An 8,291-nucleotide genomic window follows, 5' to 3' on the forward strand; every position below is an offset into this window, starting at 1 on the left:
GGGGGTGCCTGCATCGTCTTCGTCTCCATCGCCATCTCCCCCGCCAACTCCTCCTGCTTCATCGAGTGGTCATGTCGGGGACTCGGCGCTCGAGTTTATCCTGCAGCTGCGTGGGCCACTGTGCCGCTGCCTTCATCTTCCCCGGGCGTTTGAGAGTGTGCTAGAGGTCGAACAGCCACCACGACTGAAGCTTCACATGAAGGGGTGTTGCCATGGCAACATGTGGGTGAACACAGGGTTCCCCGCCCCTCAAGTGATGCTGCTTCGCCAGGGCTGGAAAACCTTTGCACGCGCCCATTGCTTGATGCATGGGCATGTCCTCTGCTTCAACCTAGCGAAGAGTGATTTGCTCTCCGTCAAGGTCTTCGGGCGCTCGTGACACAGGCTAGGGTGTTGTGCAGAGAGCTCGTCTGATGGCAAAAACTCCTCTTCAGGCGAGAGTGATGAGTAGGACAGCAACAGCGATGACATGGGTAGCGGGCAGGACGGGTCCGACTAGGCGTCGGGCACACCATTCCAGGGCGACGCCGGCAGCACCATCATCTGCATTGCCAGCTCCTTGAACTTCTCGGGGTCACCTCCTTGGGCGGCCGGCGTGGAAGGCCGGAGAATAAGAAGAAGGCGGGTGGTGGGCCATCCAGTCGGAGTACGGTGGCACCGATGCCTTCGTCTCGTACTGCTGGCCCGTTGCCTCATCTTTCGGCTCTTCTCCCGGCACCATCATCACCAGCCCTCTTCCAGACGGCCACCGGGATGTTCTCTTGGTGTCTTCTGCTGCTTGTACCTTGCCTAGGAACTCTTTTTGCCCTCCTGTCATCTTGTTCTGTTTCCTGGGGAGAGGGACAAGAAAGGGATTACGGGCATCTTATCTCTTTTTAGTTTTTAAGCCTACGGGCACTTGTTAGATTTAAACCTTGTAATCCCCTTGCTCATGTTTACATTCCGTATGAGCTGTACCTGTATGGGACATATTAATGAAAAAAGGGTGCTTGCCGGGTTCTTTGTGCGTGAGCGAGGCCCATGCCAAGGAATGAATCCTTGTTATTTTTAATATAAACATTGTCGCCCAGCAACAGGCCTTGCCGTCCCCTTCATTCGACCATACTCACGCTCTTGGCGGAGGCAGGGCTAAGTAGGGTTAGGCCCTTCATTTGCTTCCTTCTCATCGCGACTACAACCAAGTTCCGACCCAGGGAATAGTTCTTGGGTATAGGAAAAGGGGAGCACGGTGGCCTAGGAATAAAACGAGGTTTCATACGTCCAATTCCATACGGAAATGCACAACAGGGGATAAAAGACTTATCTGAATCTGCAGCCCCCCCGCAACCTTGGCTTGCCGTGGTTGGACCCTTGTGTCCGTAGCCCCCGGCAACCTTGGCCTGCCGGGACCGGAGTGCCGACTTGTTCTCTTTCTTCCAAATAGCTCAGCAGAAATGTCCATGTACCCTGCGAACCAAAGAGGACGGAAAGGAACAGAGAGACGCACACTCGACCTCTATGCTAGGGGTTAGCCGCCGCTAAGCACTATCAACCCTAACCGAGGGAGAGACTCAACCTAGCATGCATGCTATAACTTAGGGCGCCAGCGCTTCATTTATTTATGCTCAGGGTCCGCGCCTGGCTTTGTACAAAGGGTTACATGCCTTGCCGACAAGGCTCGTACAAAAGCTGGTCTGCCGGGGGGCCCGACAACCGCGCCTTACGGGTAAAACTTGCGAAGATGTTCGATGTTCCAGGAGTTGCTCACTGGAATGGCATCTTCGGTCTCCAGGCGGACTCCGCCGGGCCTGGTGACTCATATTACCCGATAAGGGCCTTCCCACTTCGCCGCCAACTTGTTGGAATTCTTGGCCGATTAAACGCGCCGAAGAACAAGGTCACCTTCCTCAAAGCTTCGGGCATGAAACTTGCGGCTATGGTAGCGGTGCAAGGCTTGCTGGTAGCACGCTTCTCTCACAGCCGCCCGAAGACGATCTTCTTTGAGGAGCGTTGTGTCATCTTGCCGCAATGGCTCTTGCTCAAGCTCGTCATAAGCGAGCACTCGAGGTGACCCGTATGTGAGTTCCGTGGGGAGAACTGCCTCTGCCCCGTATACCAGGGCAAAGGGTGTCTGGCCGGTGGCTCGATTTGGCGTTGTTCTGATTGACCAAAGAACCGATGACAACTCATCAATCCAGCGCCTTCCGCTCTTGTGCAGCCTGTCAAAAGTCTTTGTCCTCATGCCTCGCAGTACTTCAGCATTTGCCCTCTCCGCCTGGCCGTGGCTCCATCGGTGCGCCACGGAAGTGAAACTGACCTTGCTGCCGAGGTCTTGGATGTATTGCATGAAGGTGCGGCTTGTGAACTGCATGTCGTTGTCGGTGATGACTCTGTTTGGCACACGAAAACGGCAAACTAGCCCCTTGAAGAATTTGATGCCTGACTACACTGTTACCTTTCTTACTGCTTCCACCTCCGGCCACTTTGTGAACTTGTCGATTGCAACATACAAGTACTCAAAGCCCCCGACAACGCGGGGGAAAGGGCCTAGTATGTTGAGCCCCCAGACCAAAAATGGCTAGGAGAGAGGGATTGTTTGAAGGGCTTGAGCTGGCTGATGAAGCTTCTTTGAATGGAACTAGAAGAACCTTGCCGGAAGGCCTTGCCGGCAAGGGCCCTTGACCCTATGTGGGGGCCACATATGCCTCCATGTATCTCTGCCAACAGCTCCATTCCTTCCTCCCGGGGAATGCACTTCAATTTCACACCGTTTGGTCTTTTTCTGTACAGAACGTTGTGAACAAACTGATACATGGCAGACCGACAAGCTACTTTCTCCACCTCTTCCTGCTCCTCAGGAAGCTCCCCTGTTTGGAGGAATCGAACGGTATGATGTGCCCATGCCGGAGCTTGGGGCTCGATGGCAAGGACTAAAGGCATTTCCTCTACCATAGGAGTGGTTGTCTCTATGGCCAGGGCTTGATGCCCTGTCGGAGTCGGTTGCCCCATGGCAGTCTCAGTGTCCACGGCAACATCTCTGCCAGCAGCTCCTGGGAGCTCGGTTGGAAAGTACTTGCCGGGGCCTGATTTCCTCCGCTTGTTCTGCTATGTCGATGGTTCTACGGATGGTTGAGTTAACCAAAGCACAAAAGTACCTGGTTCCATAGGTAGTTTGAAGGCAGCATGCTTCAACAGGTAGTCGGCGACGTCGTTCTGCACTCGGGGAACATGCTCCGCCTGTATACCGTCAAAACGCTCCTCTAGCTTCCTCACCTCATCTACGTAGGCCTCCATCAATGGGCTTTGATAATCCTTGTTGACTTGCCTGACGACAAGATGTGAATCACCCCTGACGATAAGCTTCTTGATCCCAAGGTCTGTCGTGATCCTGAGACCGGCAAGCAATCCCTCGTATTCAATAGTGTTGTTCGTCGACATCTCCCTGGGAAAGTGCATCTGGATTACATACTTGAGGTTCTCTCCGGTGGGTGCGACGAGTAGCACACCAGCACCGGTGCCTTGCAGCGAGAAATCCCCGTCAAAGTACATAATCTAGTTGTGACTTGTTTCCTTGCCAGGAAGAGTGGTCTCCTGGATCTCTTTATCGGGCGTTGAGGTCCACTCTGCAATGAACTCTGCCAAGACTCTTTTTGGATCATCGAAGTACTTCCAAACTTCAAAGCAAAGCTCGACAGGTGCAAGGCCCATTCCACAATCCTTCCGGCTGCGTCCGGGTTATGGAGTATCCATTGCAACGGGAGGTGGGTGACAACGGTGATCTCGTGCGCTTGGAAGTAATAACGCAACTTCCTCGAGGCCATAAGGAGGTCGAAGATCAATTTCTGCACACCGGAGTACCTTGACCTAGCCCCATGCAATAGGGAGCTGACAAAGTAAATTGGGTGTTGCATCATCTTCTTCTTCTGCACCACTTCGTTTGGTTGCGCAGGCCTAGTCGCGCCGGCGCCAGACCCTGCCTGGGGACTCGCCTTGCCGGTACCAGGCCCTGCCGGGGGGGAGCTCTGGGTCGCCATCCGTCAGTCCTGCCATTGCCACTGCCCCTTCATCGACCTCCCTCTGCGCCACTAGCGCGACGCTGACCACTTGATTCGTTGCCCCTAGATACAGCAGCAGCGGCTCTTGTGGTTTAGGCGCAACCAATATCGGTGTGGAGGAGAGGTATTTCTTCAAATCCTACAGTGCTGCTTCGGCCTCTGGGGTCCATTCCATTGGGCCCACCTTTTTCAAGATTTTGAAAAAGGGAAGGGCACGCTCAGCGGACTTGGAGATAAATCTGCTCATGGCGGCAACACAGCCAATGAGCCGATGCACATCCTTGATCCGCCTAGGTGCCTCAATCTGCTCAATGGCCTTGATCTTGTCTGGATTCGCCTCGATCCCACGCTGTGGCACAAAGAACCCAAGAAGTTTTCTGGACGGAATGCCAAAGACACACTTCTCAGGGTTCAGCTTGAGGTTGATCTTGCGCAAATTTGCAAATGTCTCTTCCAAATCTTGTATAAGTGTTGCCTTGTCCTTGGTTTTGACCACTATGTCATCCATATAAGCCTCCATATTTCTATGTAGCTGGGGCTCAAAACCAATTTGGACTACTCTTGCAAACATTGAGCCAGCACTCTTCAACCCGAAAGGCATTCGTAAAAAGCAATACGTACCACACGGTGTGATGAATGCTATCTTCTCTTCATCTTCTCTTGTCATGAAAATCTGGTGGTATCCTGAGTAGGCGTCGACGAATGATAACAAGTCACACCCGGCCGTGGAGTCATCAATCTGGTTAATGCATGGAAATGGGAAAGGGTCTTTTGGACAAGCCTTATTGATATCTGTGTAATCAATACACAGCCTCCACTTCGCATTTGCCTTGCGCACCACCACCGTCGGATGGAGTACTCCTCTCACCAAGCCTGCTGCTTCCAGCTTCCTAATCTCTTCTGTGATGAACACATACCTTTCAGAAGCTTGCTTCCTGACCTTATGCTTGACAGGTCGCGCATGAGGACAGACAACAAGGTAGTGCTCAATCACCTCCCTGGGAACGCCAGGGATGTCAGATGCTTGCCATGCAAATACATCAACATTCTCCTGCAGGAAAGTGACGAGCGCGGCTTCCTATTTGCTATCGAGGGTGGAGCTTATGGTGAAAGCCCCTCCCGTGCCATCCTCCTTGACGGACACCTTCTTGGTCTCTGGTGGTGCATCTCTAGATTTCTTGCTCTTGCTGGTGGAGCTCTCTGCCATGTCCTCGACGGGAGCACAACACTCCGCAGAGGTGTGCTTGTCAGAGTGGGTGCGAGAGGTCTTGCCGGTCTTCTTCCCTCCCGGGGCTTCGGCGGCAGGAGAAAGTGCCTTGGTGGCAATCGCCGCAACTGCTTCCCAGTAGAGTTGGTCAGCACAGGTCTGTGCATACTTCTTGTTGGAGGGGACGGTGATGATGGTCATCGGCCCAGGCATCTTCAGCGTGTTATAGGCGTAGTGTGACGCCGCCATGAACTTGGCTAGTGCCAGGCGGCCGAGGATCCCGTTGTAGGGCAAGGGGATCTCGGCTACATAAAAAACAATCCTTTCCATCCTGTAGTTCAACTTATCTCCAAACGTCATGGGCAGCGTGACCTTGCCCTTCGGCTGACTCCTTCCCGGGTTGACCCCTTGAAACGTGCCCGTCTCTTCCAGGTCTCCATCAGGAATCTGCAGCCTTTTGATCACAACAAGCGAGATCAAGTTCAGACTGGCCCCGCCGTCAAGTAGCATCTTCATCACCTTAGGTTGCGTATCGTTGGTGAAACCAACAATGGAAGACACCCGATCGCAGTTGTGTGATCTGGGTGGTCCTCGATGTCAAAAATGATAGGAGTGCTGGACCACTTCAGTGGCTTCTGCGCGTCGGATGATGGCTCCTCCCCTGTGATCTCATGCGCCCACTGCTTGAGCTGGCGGTGAGAGGTGTGTAGCGAGGCGCCACTGTCGACGCACATGGCCTCCGTACCTTTCTGAAACTCATGGTCGCCGAACTCGTTGTCCTCGTCATGATCATCGTCTTCCTACTTCCTGTCACAGCCCCGGGCGGGCCTCTCTTGCTGGTTATCCTTGCCGCCGTGGCCTCCTTGGCCGCCACGCTTCTTGCCGGATCCTCCGGCACCGTCCTAACCCTTTTCCTTGTCCCGCCTCTCATACTCAGCTTTTTGCTTCTCAGCAAGCAGGTCAACTTGTTAGCAGTTCTGGAGGTTGTGGCCCTTGGTGCGGTGGATCTTGCAGTATTGCTTATCGGAGCTTCCTGGCTTGTCGGAGTCGGCAAGCGGTGCACCCGGCAATTTCTGTGCCGGGGTCGCTTGCCTTGGTCTTCTTGGCAGCGCCGGTGTCGTCGGATCCCTCGACGGCAAGCACGGCCTTGCCCTTGCTTTTTCTGTTGCAGCGTCAGCCCTTCTTCGTCGGGGTGGCGGTGTCTTCGTCTATGGAGTCAGTTTCTACACCAGCGTGCTCGCCGGGGTACTTCCTCCCCTCTTCAGCTCGAGCACACCTATCGGCCAGAACATAAAGTTCGGCCACATCCTTGCCCTTATTCATTACCAGCTCTTCACGCATCTTGCGGTTGCGCACATTCTGATGGAATGCGTTGATCACGGTGGCGGGATGAACATCTGGGATGTTGTACTGCACCCGGCTGAACCTCTATATGTACTTGCGCACGTTTTCACCTTCCTTCTGGGGGATGATATGCAAATCGCTTGCCTGGCCATGAGCCTGATGGCCCCCAGTGAAGGCGCCAACGAACTCATGACACAAATCCGACCAAGAAGAAATGGAATCCACCAGCAAGTGCATCAACCATGACATGACATTGGGCTAAAGTGCGAACGGGAAATAATTGGCAAGCACCTTGTCGTCGCGGGCTCCAGCAGCTTGCATCGCGATGGTGTAGATGCCGAGGAACTCTGGCGGGTGAGTCTTGCCGTTGTACTTCTCGCCAAAGTCAGGCTTGAACATGCGGTGCGAGGGCCACTGTAACTGCCGCAGCTCACGGGTAAAGGCTGGGCAACCCACCTCGTAGGGTAGGCCACCATAGCCTCCCGGTGTCGGGTGGTCCATAGTGGACCCTGCCCGCCTATCTGACTGGTGGCGTGCTTCACGTCGGCGTTCGATGGTGGTTCGAGCGTCTTCAAGGGCTCGCTCCCGAAGAACTTGGCCCTAATCGCGGTGGGTCCGTGGGTCGGACGACACTATGGAAATGTTATCACAGCGTCATCATGAGGGACCGACACCCGCGGTAACTGGCATGGGGAAGGAGAGTGCACCGTGGCTGCATCACCTCCGGCCCTTCGACCATTGGCATGCGGTGTCTCAATGGAGCGTCGACCTAAGGGCCCCACTGGTCGCGGCTCATCTTTGTTGGCGACGTCGACGAGGCTCCGAATGGTGGCTCTCCACTCGTCGAGCTTTTTCGTAGCAGGAGGAAAATCGAGAAGCAGTTGCGGACGCGCCAAAGCTTCTGTTGTCGTGGGCGGCGGTGAAAGCTGCGTGGACTGTGACGCGCTCCGACTTCTAACCACGCTAGAAGGAGCTCTATCACGGCCATGCAGCTGTACGCCATTTTCGCCAGCACATCGGCGTGCATGCAGGCCTTCTTCGTCCCGCGAAGGATGCGCAGGACTCTTCCCACGGCGGCGCCTGGGGTCACAAGCGTGGTGGCGCTGCTCATCGCGCACAACTTGGGAAGAGCGTGTCGTGGGCGCTGTCGTAGGTGTCCTGGAGGTCGCCGCACTGCCGGTAGGTGGCACGGCGCCCTTGGAGGCCCCCGCGCCGCCTGCGGGGGGCCCAGCTCTGTCTTTGGATTTGGCGATGTGTGGCCCATCGTCTTGCGCATGAACGACGCCGCTCGCCAGGCTTTGACTGCCAGAGTGATGTGGGTGTTCGCGGGCCGCGCCTCGGCTTTCGTCCGTGACCGCCCTGCCACTCGCCTGCATCGGTACGGGCCGTCCGGCTCCGGATGAACCGAGCGCCGTCGTCCTCTTCTTCTTGGGAGCCATGGCGATGAAGAACTGCTAGACTAGCTGCTAGACCGGATTTTCACAACTGCGCGCCCCTACCTGGCGCGCCAGAGTTGTCGGTGGAAAACGACACCTATGGGATCACTGGAATCCCTACTATGGTCGGCAGGCGCGAGGTTGTGGAAAGAGCGGGTCTAGGAGCCAGCACAGAGATCGTTTACCAAGGTTCGGGCTGCGAGGATGCGCAATAGCCTACTCCTGCTTTGGTGTATATTTGAGTGTTCTTGAACTAGCTACAGCGTGTGC

The sequence above is a fragment of the Triticum dicoccoides genome, chromosome 7B (genome assembly GCF_002162155.2).
Source record: "Triticum dicoccoides isolate Atlit2015 ecotype Zavitan chromosome 7B, WEW_v2.0, whole genome shotgun sequence".
Taxonomy (NCBI): Eukaryota; Viridiplantae; Streptophyta; class Magnoliopsida; order Poales; family Poaceae; genus Triticum; species Triticum dicoccoides.